Genomic DNA, 24,458 nt, shown 5'->3' with positions numbered 1-24,458 from the left:
AGCAAAGTGATTTTCATTAAGTGTAGATTTAATCATGTCATTCCCCCACTCAGTTAATTTCAATAGCTCCCTATTGCCTTTTGGATAAAACAGGAACTCCTCTGTTCAGCTTTTAAAACTCTTCTAGCCTCATTGTAATTATTGCTGCTCTAAGGCTCTGAAATAGTCTGACTGGTCTTCTCTCTATTCCTACATGACATACTTTCCCCTGACTTTGTGCATTGACTGCCCCCCATCCCCGGTATGTACCTATTTTTCACTGAAATCTAATAGAATATCTTTCTCTTTAATTAATGCTGTCAATGGCATAACTCAAAATGGCTTAACTCAGATGCTATCTTTAGCATGAAGCCTCTCCCAATTCCCTCTCCCTTCCTCTCTCCCGACCTTGGATTTAACTACTTTGTAGATATTTGTATTTATTTTCCCCACATATTACATTATATATAATATTTATTATATATTACATGTATATACATATACACACATATAGTACACTTTTTGTCTCTCCAGTTAGAATGTAAGCTAACAAAACATATATATGTGTATATATATATATGTAAGTAAGTAATCCAAGTGATCATTTCATTCTTTGTACTCGTCCCTTCAGTACCTAATATAATGACTGGCAGACAATAGGAAATAATAAATGCTTATTAATAAATTAATTTGATTTAATTCTGATTATTAATATCAAGTTAGGCATAAAATAGGCTGGCACATACTTGCCAATGGTTTTTATTCCTGTTCAAGAGGATGTTCAATTCAGATTCCAAATGGCAAATGATTCCCTTTGGATGGAGAGTTCCTTCAGATCTTCCTGGTTTTCTATGACATTCTGCTTGTGGTAAGGGAGAACCAGGAGGCACAAAAAATAAACCACTGGATCTGAGTCAGGAAGATCTGAGTGTGAATTCTGCCACAGATACTTAGTAGTTGTATGATCCTGCGTCACTCATTAGAACCAGAAGACACTTAGGAGGACCATCAAATCCAGCTCTCTCATTGTATAGATGAGGAGACTAAGTCCTCCAAAAAGGATGATATAATCTGCAAAGGGTTGGGAATTATTACATGTCTGAGATTTTTCTGACTTCCAGGTGACCCAAGTCTAGAAACCTTTCTAGGAACTGAACACACATCAACTGCTTTGTTTTTGTTGGTTTGTTGGTTTTTGGTGAGGCAACTGGGGTTAAGTGACTTGCCTAGGGTTACTCAGATAGTAAGTGTTAAGTGTCTGATGCAGAATTTGAACTCAGTCCCTACTGACTTCAGGGCTGGTGCTTTATCATTGTGCCATCCAGCTGCCCCAAGCAAACTACTTTGAAGTCAACCATCCAGAGGCCACCAACAATCACATAACCTCTCTTTGCCTCAGTTTTATCACCTATAAAATGAAAATAATAATAGCATCTGCTTTGCTAAATTGTGAGGTTGAAATTGAATATGTAGAATGCCTTCTAAGACTTAAAGTACCATTGCTACTACAACAATGATTAATTATTATCATTATCAATCCTGATGCTCCAACACAATTTATAATCACTCAAAAGGGATCAACCTATCTATCTATACAGGGAAAACTAAGTGGATGAATAATAATGAGATAAAATCTTGTTCTATTATATTAATAAGTCATTATTCATTAGGATCCAGGTTTTTTTCTTTTGTATTCAGGGACCAATTCCTGCTGCTATCATTATCATTATATGAAGAGTGAAAATTGTTTCCCATCTTAAAGTCAACAAAAATACAATGGTAGTATTAGCAGGATAAATCGGATTATAAATGAATAATTGTCTAGGAAATGTAGTATAAATATATTACCAGAGATATATATGAACAAAAAAGAAAATGAGTCAGTCATGTATCAAGAAAAATAGAATGACTCAGAATATTGACTGTACAGCTAGTGGGGGACTCATAAGGGACCATCAAAATGAATCACTCCAGATGAGAAAACAGACATCAAAAAGTAAGGCAGAGAGAGAAAAAGAAAGAGGCAGGGAGAGAGACAGAGAGAGACAGACACAGAGAGAGAGAGAGGGAGAGAGAGAGAGAGACAGACAGACAGACAGAAAGACAGAGAGAGAGACAGAGAAAGAGAAAGACAGGGGAAGAAAAGAACAGGGATAGGGGGCAAAGGAAGAAAAAGAGAAAGGGAAGAGAAGGGGGAAGCAGAGAGAGGGAGGGGGAAGTAAAGGGGAAGGGGAAGAGGGGGGAAAAGGGAAGGGGGAGACAGAAATAGATATATAGATACAGATGTATACATATGTAAAAAGAGATGTTTACATATAGGATAGATACATATGTGCATACATAGGTGGTATATACATGTATGCTTGATAGGTAGATAGAAGGTAGAGCATTTATTAAATGCTTACTATATACAAGGTACTGAGCTAAATGCTAGGGATACAAATGTAAGCAAATAAGATAGTCTCCACCCTCAAGAAGCTTACATTTTGATGAGAAGGGGAAAACACATAAATGGGAGCTGGAAAGCAAGATGAGATTTAGGGGAGTGCATTCATAATGATATAGCTAGAGATTTTTAGGAATTGAAAGACATCTGAGCAAGATAAGGTCAAAACTGATCTATCAAAACCTAAGATAATTCCAGGGTTAGAGTCCCATTCTCAGACTGGGAAGAATAGAGACTATGGCTACTAATGGGGTGCAGATAACACATCAAAAGATGTCCAGGAAGCTGGAGATCTGGAACCATAATAAGACATGAAGATGCTAGATGAGCTACTAATATTGATACTATTGGAAAGAGTAGTACACATTACTAAATCACATATCCACTGATCATATTTCCACTGAGATATTAGAGGACGGATTAGAATTTCTATCATCCTAAGGTCTAAAGTCCCATGAGTGTAAGATGGTATGGATGTAAGATTGCACAAGATCTACCAAAGAAGTACAATGAAGAAAGTATGGAGACTTTAGAAAAAATCACAGTTATGAAAAATGATCCTTTGATATTGAAGTTAAGCCATTTTCCAAAGGTTATGGGTCTGAAAAAAATTTAAAGTTATTAATTTTTTATAAATCCAAGATACTTCCTATCCCCACCAAATGACATTTTATAAAGAATACCAAGGCCTAGAATTAATAAGAAAGGAAATAGAGAAGTCAAAAGTATCACAAATAATATAGCTGTATATTACAATAAAGTAAAAAAGAAGTAACTAAATCCACCCAGAACTTGTTAAATGTCATAGAAAAATATATATACTCTTGTTCCACTTGTTTTGATATCTTGTTGTTAGGGAAAAAGTATCATCACTTTGCCATAATATATTTATGAGTTGAATTGTTTTCTACTTGGTGAACTGGGGGTCACTCCATTAATTTCCTGGGAGGACTGATTCTATTAGTGCTGAAATTCCTGCTACTTACCCATGGTGGGGAGCACATCAGAAAGCCCTTTATATCTATCAAACCCCAATCATGCTTTCCATTCCTCCCTGTCTATCTATTTGCCACCGACTCTTCCATCCACAGTATCCACTGGATCACTAGACTTCTAAAACCCATGCTATAAGAAACTAAGCCCCTTAAGCTCTAAAATTCCCAACTGAGACTGTGCTTTCCTGATTGATGACCATATCACATGACCCATTATATCTTACTATTCCCACCAGACTTCACATTTCATCCAAACTATCTTCTTTTCATCTGCCCTAGCTTATATTGCCCAAATTCTTTTCATCATGCCATATGCAATTAAATCCAATAAATATTCCCTTTGCTATTAAAAAGATTGTATCAATTCCCCTGTAGGTCCACTCCCATTTCGATGAAATCCCAAATTGAGACTCTTCTCTTGATCATCTCTTTCCTATAATTGTTTTCTCTTCCTATTAGATTTTATGCTCCCTGAGACTAGGATTCTTTTTGCAGTATTTGTATTATATGATAATAAGTATCTGGCACATATTTAAATCTTTAAAATTGCTATTCATTCATTGACATTCTTACATCAATAGACCTTGTCACATGAAAATAGAAAACAATAGTATTCATGAAATATTATAAAATCAGGGAATATCAGAGGTATAAGGATCTGGATGATAATCTAATTTGAGGGCTACCTTTTGTGTTTTAATGATAGCTAATAATTTAAAAGCAGCAAAAGAAAGTGCATTACAAATGTTAACTGAGTAACTTCACAACAAACAGAGGTGGATGCTATAATTATCCCCATTTTACAAAAGGGAGGTCTGAGGCACACAGGGCTTAAGATTACTTAAATTATACAGCTAGGAAGTGTGTGGTGTAGGATTTGAACTCAGACCTTCATAAGCCCAGAACGCTATTTACTGAGCCTCATAGTAACAGAGTAGTGAAATCAATGAACTGTGTGTTTTTTGAAGAATACCTTTAAGTGCATAAACCACATATGATTACAAAGGAAACCAGTTATAGTTTTCCCTTCCACATCACAACTTTCCCCATCAAAGTTTTGATATATTGTAAGTTGACATAAGAAATTACTGAAAATAGGAATTTTAGGAGAGTTTTGCAGAAGCTGCAATATGTTAATGCAACAGATGCCATGCCAAGGCCAGTGAATGATGTAGGGGAAAAAAAGTTTAGAAACTCATTAATGCTTAACTCAAATTTTACAATAAGATATTGTAAATACTCTATAAAAAAAAAGAAAAAAATCAGACTCCTCTACATGAAGGAAAAACCAAAAAAATTAACAAAGATTTTCTAGATTGTTTGGGGTCCCACAATGTGAAAAGGCTAACTATACAAAGTACAGTTATCAAAAATAATTTTTAAAATAAGTTCTGGATCCAGGTTAAGAATCCCTGATTTCCATTCTTATTTAAAACATATGAAAAATGCAGAAAACTATTTTCACAGAATCAGAAAATATAAATTTTCAAATGTAGAAGGGTTTTCAGCAATCATCTCTCCCAACCAATTTTCGATCAAAAATCCTCTGTTCAACTGGTCCATTCTTTGCTTAAAATCCTCCAGTGATAGACAGACTATTCTACTTTGGGACAACTGAATTGTTAGAAAGTTTTCTTTCTTTCTTTCTTTTTTCTTTCTTTCTTTCCTTTTCTTTTCTTTTTTCTCTCTTTTTCTTTCCTTCCTTCCTTTCCTCCTTCCTTCCTTTCCTTCCTTTCTTTCCATCAAGCCTAAATACATGATTCTTTATATCCATTCCTCCTCTTTTATTATCAAGCCTCTCCCTCCTCAAATTTTCTCTTTTCCAGGCTAACCATTCCTTGGGTAACTAAGACTGAAACTTATAAGACAAACTTATAAGACTTTACTCAGTGTGCATTTTCTGAGGGAAATCTTTCCTAATCTCATGAGTTTTCCTGCTCTTTCTCTTTTCCAATTTCCATATATATACCCATCTATTAACCTTTTTATATTTTCCCTGTGGGCAAGCAACTCAGGACTTTGGTAAAAGAAAAAGGAAAAATGGATATATATGAGAAATTATAGTACGTTCTAGACAAAGTAAGAGGAACTAGTAGTTTAGGATCCTAAATTCCATTCAGTTCCTAACTTTCATAGTGCTAAGGACACAATAGCACAGCAGATACTAGTTTCTGAGTATTTAATAAAGCAAAAATTCTAACAAAGAATCTAATCTAAATTGTTATAAGAGAAAATAAGCTGTTCAATTATATCCTGAAGCAAGAAAAAATATCAATTTTTCTCTAGTAGGTTCCTGAAAGCAAAAACTAAGATATCCAAGAATGAGACTCCCAGATAGCAAACTTTCTCCAAGGCATCCTCGCAGAGTCCAAATGAGAGTCCCAATGTAGCACCCCATCTAAAATTATTTCCCTTATGATCACTTCCATTGGGAGATTCTAGAAAGTGCTTATCATAACTCGCTGAGAGTTCCTAGTATTACTAACTCTGAAGGCTGTAAAGGTTTCTAATAGTTACTCACAAACTTTACACCATTGTGCTAACCATTGATTGTGAGCCAAGAGATTATCTAGTTTAATGATATCTAGATTATTGTTTCGGTTCAGCCTTCATTTTTTTTAAAAAGTGGACTTCAACTCAAGCCACAGTGACATGTGCTTTCTATGACTGAAGAATGTGTTGATGAGGTAATGAATATTAAATATTGGGATAAAGAAGTTAGGTGAGGAATACAGAAATGAGGAATCTCTCACCTCTGGATTAAACTACCAATCAATCAGTCTGCAGCTAGAAAGTGCAATTCTGAACTAATTTGAGAATATATATATATATATATATATATATATATATATATATATATATATTATATATATATATATGTATATATACATATATGTATATGTATATATATACAGAGAGAGAGAGACTAACATATCTCACAAGATGCTTTCTACATGAAATCCTCTGTTTTTATCTAATGCCCCCAAATCCTTAAGATCCTTTCAAAAATATTAAGAAACACATCCAAAACTCAACTCATCATCTTTCCCTGAAACCTTTTTGTCTTCCTAAATTCCTTTTAACAGCTCCATGCTCCCAATCACAAAGGCTTGCAAACTAGTCTTTCTCTCCCAGTGCTTATTCTCTCTTCCCTCCCCATATCCAATCAGTTACCAAATCCTGTTGTTTCTGCCTCCCTAATGTATCTCATATATATTACCTTCTCTCATCTGATGCTGGCACTATACTGCTACAGGCCTTCCTCACTTCATACTGTCTATAATATTTACAATAAATATCAGTCTCCTGCTTCGTCATCCCCAACTCCTCCTCCACTCAATATCATGATGTTCTTCCTTAAAAACAGATCTAACCATATCACCCCCCTCCTACACCCATTCAATAAACTCCAATGGCCTCCTCTTACTTCCAGGATCAAAGAGAAAATACCATTTCCAATTCAAAGCCCTTCACATAGTGGCTCCTTTTTACCTTTCCAGTTTTCATATGCCTTCCTCCTTCTGCCCTCCAGTGACACTGACCTTTTTATTAAGTTCCTCCCACAAGACACTTCATCTCTTCACTCCAGGCATTTTCACTGTCTGGCTGTCATGTATGAAAGACTCTCCTTCCTCATGTTTTCCTGCAAGCACTCCCCCCGCTTCCCTTCAAATCTCAGCTAGCGCCTTTGCAAAAAGCCTTTCTTGCCTTAATTTAGTGCCTTCCCTCTCAGATTATTTCCAATTTATCCTGTCAATAATTTGTTTGTACATAATCGTTTGCATGTCATTTCTTCCATTAGACTGTGAGCTCCTTGAGAGCATTTTTTTTTGTTTTTTCTTTGTATCCCTTAGCTCTTTAGTACTTGATACATAGTAGGTATTTATGACTAATCAGTTACTGACTAGTTTGCTTTTGATTGATCCATCAATTGATCAATCAGTTCATTAGAAATTGCTAGTTTTTCTATTTTTATTTGGATTGAGGGTGGACTCCCACTTGTATACATAGAATGTCATGACTCAGAGACTTTACAATAGTACAAAGTGCATAGAATATCAAAAATATAAGGGACCTTAGAGCACAAAATATCAATTGAAAGAGATTTTAATTCTCTTCTGATCCATTGCACTTCATTTTAGTTACAAAGAATCTGAGGTCTAGAGATTTTCAGGGATCATCCTCACTCTTAGGAAGAAGCACACACACACACACACACACACACACACACACACAATCCCCCACACCTCTCCTCCTTCCCTCCCTACCTTACCATCATTTCATGTTCTTAAAAAGAAAAGAAGCATTTTCTTCCTGATGTCTTATCACTTCATTCTCTCTATTTATTACAGGCCTTTCACCAAGCTGACAGAGCCTGAAGTATGCTTTGCCCCATCTCTCCACATCCTTCTCTGCCCTTCATTCTTAGTGATTCCTTTCATTGAAACCATCAAGAAAGGTATTGAACCTCCCACCAGGGCTTTATCTCTTGGTATGGCTGAGAAGTTACGATAAAAGCAACCTGTTCAATAGTACAATGAAGTCAGTTGGAGCTATAGAGAGAGAAGACAAAAGGTGGATGATACAATCACCAGCCCAGGGGGAGACCAGCAGGGTGCACCAATTCCTCCCAGAAATTGGTTAAACAAACTGGAGCTCATGTACAATTAGACAACAAGATTTCTTGGAAGGCGCAAAGGGAGACTGTGACAGCTCTGTAATTTCTGTCTTCAATAAATCACTCACAACGCAAGTCAAAATGGTGCTCTTGCCATCCTGTCTGGCCCCTGGTTTTTCCCTTGTTTGCATTTCAATTGGGGATGTGAGTAACAAAAGATAGTAGACTCCAAAGCTTCAGCCCTATTGAGTATTTTGTGGAATAGATTGCAGAGCAAGCTGCCTTTGGGGAAGTATATGTCTTCATGTTTGCTGTAGTTCCTAAGATAGGATGCCCCTAAAGCTAATAAGGCTCAAAAATGTGCGAAGATTTTTAGACACCCATGCAACTGGTTTAAAAATAAGTTCCTCTATGTCAAAGCTTCTTAGTTTTTTCCATTCTCAACCCCTTTTCACTCAAGAAACTTTTATGTAACCCCGGGTATATATAACTACATACAAATCAAACATTTACTAATAATAAAGCATAATTTTGTGATCCCCATATTTATATCCCATATGGGATTGTGACCCACAGTTTAAGAAGTTGGAGTCCATGGGATATCTCTTTGAAGGTATTTCTTGAAGGTAAATCTTGGAGATTTCTCCTAGACAGTGAGCTCTTCATCACTGACATAACATGTAGAAAAGGATGGATTTGGGAGTTAAGAAACTTGGACCTTCCTTGTATATGGGAAGATTATACAAAGATTCTGATAGATGTGGCTCTTTTCAACAATGAGATGATCAAGACCAGTTCCAATGATGTGTACCCAGAGAGAGGGCTGTGGGGACTGAGTGTGGATCACAACATAGAATTTTCACTCTTTTTTGGTATTGTTTGCTTGCTTTTTGTATTCTTTCTAATTATTCCCTTTTTGATCTGACTTTCCTTGTGTAGCATGATAATTGTATAAATATCCATACATATATTTGATTTAACATATATTTCAATATGTTTATATATATTGGATTACTTGCCATCTAGGAGGAGAAGATGGGAGGGGGGCAGAATTTGGAGCACAAGGTTTTGCAAGGGTTCATGCTGAAAAATTATCCATGCATAGGTTTTAAAAATAAAAAGCTTTAAAATTAAAAGAGAAACTTGGATCTTACTCCCAGTTCTACCCTTAAATAAGTGATTCCTAGAGTCAAGGAACCTAGATTCCATTCTAAGCTTCAACATTTTCCACTTATTGATCTAGTCACATTTGCCTCAGTTTCTACCTTGGTAAAATGGGATTAATCATAGCTGCATGACTCACTTCATAGAATGGAAAGCATTTCTAATACAATATATTGCTCTAAGTTGTCACTATGCAAGTTTTTTGTTTGTATAAAGTAAGAGTGTTGAATTTGATGGCTCCTGCTCTACATTGAATGGTAGAGTTGGATGGAATCTGAGAAATTATCTAATGATAGGATGATAGACCAGAGAATCATAGTCTCTATCACTATCTAGAAGTGCCTTCTTTCAACATTCAAAGTCTCTAAAGTTCAATATGGTAGCTTGGAAAGAACATTGGCTCTAGAGACAGTTGCAGGATTTGGGAGAGTGGTGAAGAAACTAGGAGAGCTTAGGAGAGCCAATTATTGTGCTAAGTCTTCAAACACCTTGGCTTGCCCATGCCATCTTGTTTTCCCAGATCATTATCCCCTTTATATTATCAATCTGATAGTCATTTCTAATTAGTACCTTTCTTTAGCTTAGAATTTCTAACACCCTTGTCATATTATCTCTTTTTTTTCATTAAATTCTGCTGTTTTCATCATTTAAAGCTCCCCTTTTTCCAATTCTGTCCTTATGTACCTCCCTTATTCTCTTTTCTGTAGCACCACTCTGATGAAGACATGCTTTTTATACAATTATTGTTTATTCATTCGCAGTTGTGTCTGCTTCTTTATCACCTTTTTTGCGGTTTTCTTGGCACTTCCTTCTCCAGCTCATTTTACAAATGGTGAAACTGAGGCAAATAGGGTTAAGTGATTTGCCCAGGGTCACACAGCTAGTAAGGGTCTGAAGTCCTACGTAAACTCAGGTGTTCTAGCCACTGAGCCATTCAAGCATTTGTTTTACACAAGGCTAAAGCCATGGCCTTGATACTATCCCTTTCCCTGTCCCCTGGGAGCTTATCCTTTCAAATCATCTTTTCTCTATATATATTCATCTTTCTCTTATCCTCTAGTTCTGTTCTTGTAAGTATAAAGTTGACCTGACTCTTCTCTTTAAAAAAAAATATCACTTGACCCTCCATCCCTCAAGCTATTGTTCTATAGCTCTCCTCACTTTCACAATCAATTATTTAGACAAAATCTCTCTATTTTCTCATTTCTCACTCACCTCTCAACCTTTGCCTGGCTTCCAATAACACTATTTGAATGAAATTGCTCTCTCCAAAGTCAACAATGATCTCTTTATTGCTAAATCGAATGGGCTTTTCTAAAGCCTCACCTTTCTTGACCTCTCTTCAGCCTGTAGCTCTATTGATCACCACCTCCCCTTCCTAGATGCTCTTCCTTCAAAGGAGTTGCAATACCCGGCTCTTTCCTGGATATCATTCTGCCTCTCTCTGACTCATCCCATCTCTCTCTCTCTTTCAGTGTGTGTGTGTGTGTGTGTGTGTGTGTGTGTGTGTGTGTGTGTGTGTGTTTTACATCTAGGGCTCTGTTCTCAACTTTGTTCATACATGTGAGTTTATGCACATGTGTATGTATATGTGTGTATATATACATATATTCATTTGATAAAGCATATGAAATACTCTTCAGATTGCTTTTAATGCAGAAATATATATATATATAGGATTACAAAGGAAAACAACTATATTGATTTAAATGATCATTTCTTTGCAGATAAATGACTACCATATTTATATATCCAGCTCCCAGACAGATTGGGATCTTGACAAAGAAAGAGATATCACCTAAGGAAATAAAGGTGTCTATTCTAGGCTGAGTTTTACAAGGCTCAGAAAAGGAGAACAAGGTCAGAGATTTTGAAAGAAATTGAGGCAGGAGTGCAAAGACTTTAGAGACCTGGATTCAAGTTCTGTCTCTTCCTCTTATTACTTAATTAACCTTAGGCATGTCATTACCACCTTGAGTCCTCCCTTTCCTCCACTGTCAATGGAGCAAGTTGAATAAACGATCTCTAAAGCCCTGTTCATCTTCAAATCCTAGGATCCTTATATAATCTGATAGGAAATGAGGTAGTAGTTTAAAAAGAGTCTAAAAGTTTGGCTGGAATAAGACCAGTTCAACCTTTCATTTTCAGTAGAAATAAAAGAATTCTAATGCTAGTACATGGGCAACAGTGTGAGTTTTTTAAGGCCAATGGAGGCCCAGGGGGAAGACTTTTGCAAAATTGTGCTTAGGGGCCCCCTAGTTGAAACATGTCCTGCTGAGATCAAAGTAGTTTATTTTAAAGTCACCTGAAGCCACAGAGAAGAAGGAAAGGGTGAGGTCTGGTATTTCTCCCGGGATCTAGTGACAAGACATTTTGAAAGTTTAAACACAAGCCAGAATCAAAACATCAGCCTTCTTCTTCCAGCACGAAGTGTAAACAAACAGGGGAGGTCAACACCACTCTGTGGCCTGAGTGAAGACATAGTTTCTGCTGAGGAATCAAATGGGAATGAAACACAGTTACAGCAAATACACTATAGAATTATCTAACACAATGGTTCGTGAACTGAGGTCAGTAAACCGGTTTTTTTTGTTTGTTTTTGTTTCAAATATTTGGGTAACTGTTTCAATGAAATTGGTTTCCTTAGTCATCCTGTATATTTTATTTAACAGGACAGCTGGATGGCATGATGGATAAGAGACTGAGCCCTAGAGTCAGGAAGATTTCTCTTCTGAGTTCAAATTTTTCTTCATTCACTCACTAGCTGTGTGATCCTGAGCAATGACTTAATTCTATTTGCTTCAATTTCCTCATCTGTAAAATGGGTTGGAAAAAGAGAATGGCAAACCACTCTAGTGCCTTTGGCAAAAACAAAAAACCAAAACCAAAAAAGAACAAATGGAATCTTTAAGAGTCAGATATGACTGAAAAAAATTAGTCAAAAAATATTTAATTTTATGCACTTAAAAACATTATTTTGAGAGTTGCCAAGGACTCTCAAGTTGGCACATAGACACACAAATAGTTAAGAGTCCCTGATTTAAAATAAAACCAGGAGTAGTAAAGCTATGATTGGGTATCAGGACATCAACATGGAGCCCAGAATCATTATTATGTGAATATGAATCAGAAACTTGGATTGTTTGTTGTTCTTCATCAAGACCAAAATGACATCACTATGTTGAGTTACACAGTCCAAATGTGGTTGATCAGGCTAATATGATCTCTGAGTGCTCTGCCACAGGTCAGGTACAAACAGAACCTATGAATATTTGGGGTAACTTCTCTAACTTTGCACATGTTACATTTCTTCTGAATTAATGCAATTTTACTTTGCCCACAGAGCACAGCACCTTCTCTGATGAGGGCATGCCATGCTGAATGATTTTGTGCCAGTATCTCCCATGTGACATGTATGTATGTGTGACATGTATGACATTATCTCCCATGCCATACAATCTATTCTAAAGATGTGAGGAGAGGCCATGAAAGTGTCTTTGTATTGCTCTTTCTGACCACCTTGTGAGCACTTGCCCTGTGTGAGTTCTCCATAAAATAGTCTTTTTGGCAAGGATATGTTTAGTATTTGAACAATGTGGCCAACCCATCAGAATCGTGCTCTCTCTGCAGCAGAGTTGGAATGCTTGGCAATTTAGTTCAAGAAAGGACCTCAGCGTCTGGTACCTTATCCTGCCAGGTGATCTTCAGAATCCTCCTAAGACAATTCAAAAGATAGTAATTGAGTTTCTCAGAAAGACACTGGTATACTGTCCAGATTTCACGGGCATCCAACAGTGAGATACCCAACATTTGTAGCCATGATCAGGCTTTGATACTGTTACTCATGAGGGTTTATGGAAAATTATGTCAAAACATGATTGCTCAGAAAAGTTCATCATTATCATGTGTGAATTTCAGGACAGCATGCTTGCCCACGTTCTGGACGATGAACAATATCCCACGTTTCCCAAGCACCATTCGAGTGAAACAAGCATGCTTGTTCCCATGCTTTCAGCCTTAAATGAGAATGAACATGGCATCAAAGTCAGCTCCTGCACTGAGATTCTCCAACTTGAAAAAGACACAAGCTAAAACTAAAGCAGAGAAAGTGTTGGTGCATGATGCTTTTGTTTGCAAATGACTGTGCAGCCTTCAAAGCTGAGATGCAACATTGTATAGATTGATTCTCTGGTGCTTGTGATAATTTTAGCCTAACAATTAATATCAAGAAAGCATAGGTCCTCTATCAGCCAGTACCATATCATTCATTTGCAAATCTGTTACAGCAAATGGAGAAGTTCTGAATGCTGTGGGTAAATTCATTTAATCTTGGCAATATACTTTCCAGGGATGGCCACATTGGTAATGAGATTGACACATGCATTGTTGGAGCTAGCTCAGTGTTTGGAAGACTGAAGGAAAGTATGGAAAAGAAAAGGTATTAGGATGACTACCAAACTGAATGTCCACAGAGCCATTGTATTGATTTCATTATTATACATCTATGAAATCAGTGATTCACTGAGTGACCTAGAGTAAGGAACTTTTTCTTTCTGAGGTTTATTCTTCTTCATCTGTAAAATGAGAAAACTGGCAAAGAAGATCACTAAAATAGATCTTTCCTAAAAGTCTATGAACTTGTGAGCAATTTCTTCCTGATGCAAATGACTCACTATCACCCTATCCTCCCCAGAACATTGTTAGCTATTCCACATCACTCACAGAAGAATTTCTCCTGCTGATGAGTCTACCCGTCCTCAAATAGATTAGAGCAGGGGTGTCAAAATCAAACAGAAATGAGATCATTAAACCATGTAAAAGGATCTCTATCGGGAGGCATACTGACTTAATATAGAGTGTGACAATGTCTATGTTTTGTTACATTTTTATTTATTGTGTTAAATATTTGCCAATTATATTTTTATTAAAGTTTTTTTTCAAAACATATGCATAGGCAATTTTTCAATATTAGCCCTTGCAAAGCCTTGTGTTCCAGTTACCCCCCCCCCCGCCTTCCTCCACACTCTCCCCTAGATGGCAAGTAGTCCGATATATGTTAAACATACCAATCATATTTTAATCTGGTTCAGATGGTATGTGATTGTGAGCTGTAAGGTGTGATACCACTCCTCTACAGCGCTTCATTTGGACCTTTTTCTTTGCTCCTATCAAATTCATCCTCTTATCTGATATATTTATATTCTGTTGTAGAATTACAGGATGTTAGAACTAGATTAAGCCTTAGAGACTATCTAGTATTATCTCTCATTCGATAGATGAGGAAATTGACATGCTAAATGACATTTCCAAAGTTACACAGTTGTTTAAAGATAGTCCAAAATTCACATTTTATAAATAAGGAAACTGAGGCTCAAAGAGAGGAAGTAAAACAGTGGGTTGTTTTATAGTAGATCCAGGACTCCTGCTTCTCTATCCAGTGCATGATTTACCTTATCTTCATCTCATCCTATTTATATAATTGCCCTCGCTGTAAGTAGATAGGGAAAATGTCATCATTATACTGTGTGAGACAAACAGACCAAGGCCCAGAGAGATTAAGTGATTTGTAGCATCATAAAGCAAGCTAATTGAAAAGTAGTAAAGATGGCCACCTCCATTCTAACATAGTGGATGATTCTAACATAGTAGGCCCTATTTTTCTTCATATTTTGAATTAAGCAATTGTTTAGAGGTTGCAATACAACTAGAGATAGGGGAGCCCCCTATATCTGAGATTGTTTCCAAATAATCTGCCATCTTAAAAGGTTTTTTATTTATTTTTTACATTATTAAATAGATAATATACTAAGAAGAATGCAGGGCATTGACTTTTCTTCCCTTTCTCTGTGAAGAATGGTATTTATGTGCTTATTTCTTCTTCAACATTTCTATCAATTATACAAAACTTTGCTGACATTTTGTCTTCATAGAATATTCTTCCTTCGGTTGAGTAAAATTAATAAATAAGTAATATTGCAATGGCTCAGCTCAGGGTAAATGTAAAAAAGAAACCTAAGGGAAAAGAAATACAATCCACTGGCTTCTTCCTGTCCTGTATGTATCATTTGACAAGCCAATTCTGCATTTAATTTGTTGACCAAATTATCTTGGCTTTGTATTCATTCCAAAAACCTTCACTTAAAACCTTTTTACTGATGCCTCATCCTGGCACTGAGATGACACTGGGTCCTAGGAGGCCACGCTTGTGGCGAGGAAGCTCTGACAGGTTCTAAAAGCCTGAAAGTCTTCCAACCAAATCCCAACAAAAGACTGCATGTAGTCCAGAGACCAATTGAGATATGACCTGAAAGGCTCATGATCAATGATAAATTTGGGGTCTACAACTACTCATGATATCCTCTAGGCAGCTCAAGCTTAATTTTTTCTAAAACATAGCTCAGTCTTTATCCCCAAATCCTCATTAGGTGAACATTCACTGGTTCCTTATCTATAAAATAAGAACATTAGGTTCAAAGGCCCCAAAGCTCTAAATCTATGACCTTATGATCCTCCTAACTTTCCTATACTTTTGAGAGTGCTTTCATCCTTCTAATAATCCAGGATCAAACCATGAGTCTTATCTTTTCCCTTACTCTCCATGTCCAATCAGTTAGCTATTCTTGTCAATTCTATATCCACATATATCTCTTATATTCATCCTCTTCTCTCAACTCATATGATCAAAATCCTACTTTAGATGTGATATATAAAAAGTTCAAGAGACATAGTTTCTGGATAATTAATCATTTTATTAATTATGATAATCATAATTAATAAAAATGATCAGTGACACTCAAGAATGCCAAAGATCTTTCATAGAACTCACTCCCCTCCATATAGAAAGACATATAATCTAGGGATTAGGGTAATTTCATCCATCAACAATGTCCTTCAGAAACTGAATAACTTATGGGCTTCTGAAAAAAAAATCCTGGTCCTAATTCAATAATTAATTACTAATATAAGAGAGAAATAATTATTTCTTTCAGATACTCTCATCAATTTTATTTGGATAACCAGGCCCCAATTAGTGTGAATAACGAATTCCAAGAAGTGATCACATTTTTCTGCTTCACACTGAATATTTTATTTGGGCTGAAACCAATGACTTATATTTTACATAATTATCTCTTCAAATAATGTGAATTCAAATGCATATGACCATTTCACATTTGCACTAAACGGGATCAAGTATATGGTAAAGGCCATCTAATTTATCTCCAGGCTTCCAATCTCTCCCCTCTCCAATAAATCTTCCATAGAGCAGCAAATCTGATATTCATAAAGCACAGTTTTTAACGATTCCATTCTAGAGGCTTTCAGCAGCTGCCTTTTGCTCCAATTTAAAATACAAACACTTCTGTTTGTAATTTAACCCCCCTTTCAATATGGCTAAAATCGCTTTCAGCTTGATATTATATTACTCCCTCTCCTATATTCTTAAGTTCCAGCCAAAATGACCTGCCTGCTCTTCTCTCTTCATGGTATTTCCTCTCTCATCTCTATCTTTTTTTTTTTTTTGGTCCTGGAAGAAACTCTACCTTTTCTCCCTCTTGAATCGCAAGTTCCTTTCAAAGAACAGGTCATGGTCTCCTAGAAGACCTTTCTTGATTTTCCCTTAATGTTATCTCCACTCCTCTCCTCCTCCACATATGTCACAAATTATTTTGTATTTAATCTGTATTTATTTTATACATAAATATTTATGTCCATGTTATTTTCCCCATTAGAATTTAAACTCCCTGAAGGTAAATTGTTCCATGTTTGCAGCATCTGGCACAAAATGGATTATCAATAAATGGAATGGATTGGAGTGAATAAAGAACTTATTAAGGTATAAAAGAATTTGATCTGCATGAGAGAGGAGAGTACATTTGCTGATAGAACCCCATATCTATTAAAGCATTAAAGTGGCTCAGAATACACCAAGGTTGACAAACATGCTAGATTTTGGAACTGATGAAGGCCCCCACTCAGAATACTTAATAAGTATTTGTCAAATGTTAAATAGTTGGTTTGGCAGAAAAAAAAATCTGGATGTCCTAGGTTCCAGAGCCCAGTTCTACTAAAGACTAGTTGAGCAAATCCCTGCCCTTTTGTGAATTTTAGTTTCTAACTCTGTACAATATAGCAGTTAGAGCAGATGAATTGAGGAAAAGTCCTTTCTGACACAATATTCTATATTCTGAGATATTTCACAGCTACAACGTTCTAGGCACAGATGGTTCTATACACTATCTTACATTGATTTGCATCTGTTCCATTTTGGCAGCTCCTCGGAAGCACCCAAGTAAGATAGCTTTCCTTCCTTTACTGGTCCTTTGAATCCATCCAACATCTCCTTATTTTCCTTTGCACCTTGGAAGTCAAAGTGTGGTTTAGTTAATTAGATGCTCACAAGGGTGGACTCAACATATTTCACTTCTGAAACACAAAGCAGATCAAATCCACATTCATACAGGCTTCTCTAAGTATTTGTTCAGCCTTGCTTTGCTCTCTAAGCAACTGAGAAAGTGTTGGGTTGTTTCTATGACTGGCTAGCTCAGCCACATGGTTGGAAGGGAGAAAAGCCATGAGCTTGCTTACAAAGACAGTAATTCCCCCCATAGATGAAATTCAACATTTCTACCCCATGAGGCTTTTTATTGAGGAACACTTTGGAAATTCAGTCTATCTTTGTCATATCAGTGGAATGGACATAGGGCCAGATTTAAGGTCACGAGACCTGGGTTCCTATCACAGATATGGGATTTGTTTTACATGGGATGTTAAGCAAATCATTTTCTTTCTCTGGGTCTCAGTTTCTTCAATCATAAAATAAGGATAATGCCCATAATATTTAAATAATATCTAAAGCTCAGCTCTAAACTCCTTGTCTCCCAACTAAAATGAGACATCTATCTGTAGCTATAGTGGAATTAGGCCATTTCATGAAACTAAAAAAAAAAAAAAAAAACTGATTATAAATAGCAAAACCATTAAGGAGAAAGCTAACTGAGGAGATAGCTACGAGGAAATTTAACTTGGGATAGCTAAGTGGCAAAGTGAATAGAGCATCAGACCTGGCATCAAGATTCAAGTTCAAATCCAGCCTTAGACACTTCCTATGATCCTGAGCAAGTCGCTTAACTTCTGTCTGACTCAATTTCCTCGACAGTAAAATGGGATAATAACAGCACAAGGTTATTATGAGAATTAATTTTCTAAAATGTTTAGCATTTAGCATAGTGGCTGATGCACAGCAAAGACCTAATAAACGTTTGTTTCCTGCCCCTTCTATTAAATGCCAACCAGAGACCATTATTTGGGTGGACAAGCAAATATAACTAAAGCTTCAGAAAAGAAGGAGGAAGGGGAGAAGAAAGGAAGGAAAGAAGGAAAGGAGGAAGAGAGAGATGGAGGGAAGGAAAGAGGGCAGGAAGGAAGGAAAGAGGGCAGGAAGGAAGGAAGAAAAGAAGAAAGGGAGGGAGGGAAGGAGGGAGGGAGAGAGGAAGAAAAGGAGGGAGGGAGGGAGGGAGAGAAGGAGGGAGGAAAGAAGAGGCAAAGAGAAAAGAGGAGGAGAGGAGAGAGGGAGATAGAAAGGAAAACAACTTTTACTAAGTGCCTATATCTTATTTGATCCTTCTAACAATACTAGGAAGTTAGTGCTATTATTATTAGGAAACCATGGCAGACAGAGGTAAGGATCTTGTCCAGAGTCACACAGCTAGAATAAGTCTAGTACTCCATTGGTTGCACCATTTTGCTCCCTCATTGCATATTATATACAGTAATTCGAGCTATCATTCTCACCTCCAAACAGGTGGACAATCAAAATATCAAACTGAGGAATTTTAATTTTATTCTATAAGTGATGGGGAGGCATTGAAGGTTCATTATCTGAATATTTATTTGAGTAAACCTTTGCATTTTGTTTTTTTCCTAAAAGAGCTAACAATGATTTAATAGCATATGTAAAAATTAACTAGAGACTTGGAAACTAATCAGGGATAATATTCCCCTCTGAATCTTGTTCCTGACTGTCTGGAATTCAAAATCATGCTTCTCTTGTTATCTTATCCTGACATTTCCCTCACCCTCATGGAACACTCCTCCATACGATCTATCCTCCCTTCTCTTTCATTGATGAGTTCCTCTTAGGGTCTCCATTTTGTAAAGGAGTCCATGGGAGTCTATCTTTATTCTTTCCCATTCCTGTCATTGAACTTCATGAACTTCAAAATCAAATCTCTACCATTTTTTTCATTCTAAACCTTCCTTCAGTACCTGAGGTGAACTCCAAAGAATAGCCTTCCATTTCTTTAACCTGCCCCAACAATTCTTCAAGTATGAAACCCTTCTTTCTATTGATGAGTTCCCCTTATGACTCCAGTTCAGGGAGGGCCCAGGCTGGCCTATCTTTATTTCCCTTCAGTTTATGTTCCTCACTTTTGAGACTTCCAAATCTTGTGTCCCACCAGGTCCCTTTATCCCTCCATTCCACCACTCATCCCCTACCCCATTTCCTTTTGGACTCTCTTTGTATGTTGTTAGAATGTAAGATCCTTGGGGGCAGATCCTTGTTTATTTATATCTCTAGATCTTAGTCTAGCACGAAGTACATAATAAATACTGGTTTCCTTCTTTAAATTAAGATAGTATTTCAATAGTATAGGCAAAACATGATATACTAAATATACCTAAAGTAGAAAGGGAAGGAAGCTGACATTTAGCTAAACATTCACTGAATGAATTATCATAAAACAGATTCAATCAATCAAGAAGCAAGCATTTATTAAGTGCCTATAATTTGCCAGGCACTTTGCCATGTTCCTGGGGATATAAAGAAAGACAAAAAACAATCCTTGTCCTCAGGAAACTTACATTCTAATATAATTCTCTGTTTTAGCAGCTTTTTGATATAAAGAAATAAAATAGGAAGAGTACCAGCCTTGAAAACAGGAAATCTAACTCATGTACTAGCTCTTGAACAAGTTCTTAAACCTCTCCAAGCTTCATCTATAAAGTGAAGCAATTAGATAAAATGGCCTTATATCCCTTCCAGCTCAAAGTTCACAATCCTATAATTCTACATGTTCCCTCCATTTTCCCTGTGACTTTTTAGGAATCTTCTATCTCTTTTAGATGATATTTGTTCTTGTTTTCCCTCTGATTTTTTCATGTCGTAATGACCCAGATACATATAACTGGCTGAAAAGTAGAAAATTCAAAATACTCTGCCAGAAGTTTGTTGCTATTGATTCAAACAGCTGGTTTAACAGATTTTCTCTACAAACTGAGTGGAGCTTTGGAAGCTCTGAGTGGGCACATATATAATGGCTTCAATCCAGTCTTTCTAAATGGATGCCAATATTAAAAGGCAAACTTTCCCAAGAAGAGCTTGACTTAATGATGGCCTACTCTATTCTAAGCTCATTTTGGAATATATTATGCCAGCTGACCTCAGAAAGGAAAGAGGCTTGCAACTTCACCAAACAGATGAGGTGAGGAATCATAGAATGTCAGATGTAGAAGGAATTTGGGGTTATATATATGTGTGTGTGTGTGTGTGTGTGTGTGTGTGTGTGTGTGTGTGTATAAACATATATATGCGATTGTAGAACAGAAACAAGGATGTAAAATACAGAAGGAGCCTTAAAATATAGAATGTCAGAAGTGGAAGAGTCTTTCAAACTTTACAATAGAAATTATGGAATGCTAGACAGGAAGAAGTTTTATCTATGAGAAGATTAAAACACAGAAAGGAAATTGTCATATCTGAAAGGAATCTTAGAACATAGACTATCGTGGATATGAAGGGTCTTAGAATAGAATTCAAATCCAGTCAGAACTGGAATAGACCTTAGAACATAATCATTTTAGAAAAACGAAGGTAGGATGTTGACCTAGTAATTCCATTGATATATATATATATATATATATATATATATATACATACATACACACACACACACACACACACACACAAATATATTCAAATATTTTCCTAGAACTAGTAAATGCTTAATGGATTTGGGATGATTGAACATTATTTGCAACTACCAAAAAAAAAAAAAAAAAAAAAACTAGAAGCAATCTAAATGTTCAAAAGAAGGAGAATAATTAAATTTGTTGCCATTAATATCATGAGATATTACAGTTCTCTAGAGTCTGACTAGTAATGAACAATACAGGGATATCTGGAAAGACTTATAAAATAATGTAAACAAAGTAAACGCAGTACTGTACACAGTGGAGTGTACACTAACTATGACAATTTGAGGAAAGTAAATGAGAACAATTGGACAGACTCCTGATGGTGAGAGGGAGGGACTTCAGAAGTGTTATATTTTAAATGCAAAGTTAGTTAATTTAAATGCAAACAGTACTTGGGCTAGTTTACTTGCTCCTATTGATATTCAATATTAACTTTCTAACAAAATTTCTCTAATTTTTTCTTTCTTTTTTCATTTTTTTGAAACTATAGGTCAATAACTGACCTCCAAGTAAAGAATATCTAGGTCCAAGTAGCATCTCTTATACATACAATCTATGTGACCCTAGCTAAGTATCTTTCATAGTCTTCTGGCAATATCTTGGACTACAAATTTCAGAGAAATAGTTAATCATTCCTTCATGCAAAAAACATGTATTAATGCTAAACATCATATTATTAGAACTGTCCTTCTTGAGAATTTCCTATTACAATAAAATCTCAAATTCGTTTTCTTTTAAATGAGAGGCAGATAGGGTTTATAAGCCTGAATTTTTGCTTTAAAAGAAGTTACCAGAAGAGAAAGGAATAACAAGGCAAGGCAAGGCAAGGAAATGGAAGGGAAGGGAAGGGAAGGGAAGAGAAGGAAAGAAAAGGTAAAGGAGGGGAAGACAAGAGAAGACAAGAAAAGGTAAGAAAATCCAATAGAAAGGAAGAGAATGGATGGGATGGCGAGACAAGGAAAGGCAAAAGATGACAAGACAAGGGAAGGAGTAAGAAAGGAAAAAAGAAAGGGAGAGAGGGAAGAGAAGGGAGGAAGTTAGTGGACTTTTAGAGAATTCAGTTACTTGGAGTTCATTTAATCCAAAACCCCTCCTTCTATAGAGAAGAGAACTGAGGCCCAGAAAAATAAAGTTATTTACTCAAGTTTCAATATTGACTCAGTAGCAGATCCCGGGTTAGAATGCAAGTCTCCTAATTCTGAGCCTAGTGTTTCTCCTCCTCACAATGCAAATTCTTCAAAGTGAAAGAAAACAGCAGTCTCTGGAAACAACAGCCTAGTGCAGTAAAATCTAGGCTAAGGAGTTGAGTAATTGAAACTGAGTGAGCTTATATTGCAAAAATAGAATCAGAAAGCTGGAATTAGGGATGAGTTTACCACCCACCCTGAGTTGTAACAAGCAGGAAGTATATTTTACCAGACAAGGAGACTTAAATAGAGCCTTCAACAACCGGGTAGCAACATGGTGTTTTAGGGACATCCACAACTGGAACCTCTCAATGTGACATCCCATTTACTTCTGTGGATTGCTGTGGAGGTCTGGGATAAAACAACACTTAGATTATCACATTCCCAAATCATGACTATGAATAATCAAATTGTCCAAATAATGGAAAACAGGCCTGGGTGATGGACTCCCAATGTAATTAAAGTGCAGAATCAGTAATTTCCTAAATACGGTCACCTTGTGGGTGACTAACTTTTTATCTTCCCAATCAAAACACACACACACACACAAACACACACACACACACAGAGAGAGAGAGAGAGACACAGAGAGAGAGAGAGAGAGAGAGAGAGACAGAGACAGAGACAGAGAGACAGAGACAGAGACACAGAGACAGAGAGAGAGGGAGCTTTAAATCTATCTTTAAGCAATTTTTTGTGTCCATATCAATTTTTTGCCAGTGAAGAAAATTGGAAGCTAAAAAATAAAAAAGAATTTTCTTGGATGATCTCTAAAGAGAATATATTGCCTCATAAAGTAATACTGAGCTCCCCATTAATAGAATTAATCAATCCATAAACACCTACTAATACTTACTATATGCCCACATAGTAGGGCTATCAATAAAAAAGAATGCAAACAAAATAGGAATGTAAATAAGAAGTTCTTGCCTTCAATAATATTACCTTTTACTGAGGAGAAAAAAACATCATTAGAAAGATATAAAGAAACACACTAAGAAGATACAAGGTAATGGGAAAGAGAAGGCCCTAGCAGCTGGAGAGGATGCAAAACAGCTTCCTGAAGAATGTGATAGTTGAGTTTAGTCTTGAAGGAAGCCAGGGAAGCTAAATAGTCTATACAAAGACAGGAGTTGGATTGTAGATTGTGGAGAGGAAAACTGACAGTTGGGGTAGAATTACCACCTGTAAGGGAGTTATAAAAAGGATCCCTGCAAAGGGCAGTATCTTGAACTAGAAAATTTGCTAAGGTCTCTCTTAACTCTTAAGATTCCATTATGTTCCTCTCTACCTCCACAGAGAGATAGTAAGCATCAGAAAACCATCTATTTGGAACTGGGGAGATCAAAGAGCTCTTTCTCAAGGAGATATTATTTGAGCTGATCTTGAGCTGACTTTTGAGATCATCTGGTCTAACTCCTTCATTTTACAAAGGAGAAAATTGAGACCCAGAGCAATGAATAGGTAGTAAGTACTAGAACTAGGATTGGAAGAACCCAGTTTCCTCCCCATTCCAAATCCAAAGCTATTTCTACTGTACTAAGCATTTTGTAACTTAAAAGTGATATTAGAATGTAGGTTATTTTATTAATATATTTGTTTATAGTTTGGGGATTCTGTGAACCTAGATTCTTAGAACCTGTTTTCTGGGAGCCTAAATTTTTCAGAATCTAGCTTCTGGCAACCTAATTTCAGAGAAACAAGATTCTAAGAATAAGCCAAGAAATAGAAGGCCACTAGTGAGACACCATTCAAACATTCATTAAGCACAGAGTTAATAGATACTTAACACTTTGAACAAATAGATGATTTAGTGTATAAAACATTGGGCCTAGAATCAAGAATTTTTGAATTCAAATCCTGAATCAGACATTAGCTAGCTTTGAGACCCCGGGAAAGTAACCTAACTGCCTGTCTCAATTTCTTTATCTATAAAATGGGGGTGATAATAATAGCATCTCTTTCCCAGGATTGTTGTGAGAGTCAAATAAGATAAAATGTTCATAAAATATTTTAGCACAATACTTAGCACATAATAAATGCTATCTAAATGACAGTCATTTTTTATTACCTACTAAGTCACTTCACCATAT

This window comes from Antechinus flavipes, chromosome 2 (genome assembly GCF_016432865.1).
Source record: "Antechinus flavipes isolate AdamAnt ecotype Samford, QLD, Australia chromosome 2, AdamAnt_v2, whole genome shotgun sequence".
Classification (NCBI taxonomy): domain Eukaryota; kingdom Metazoa; phylum Chordata; class Mammalia; order Dasyuromorphia; family Dasyuridae; genus Antechinus; species Antechinus flavipes.
This window is presented reverse-complemented; position numbering follows the sequence as displayed.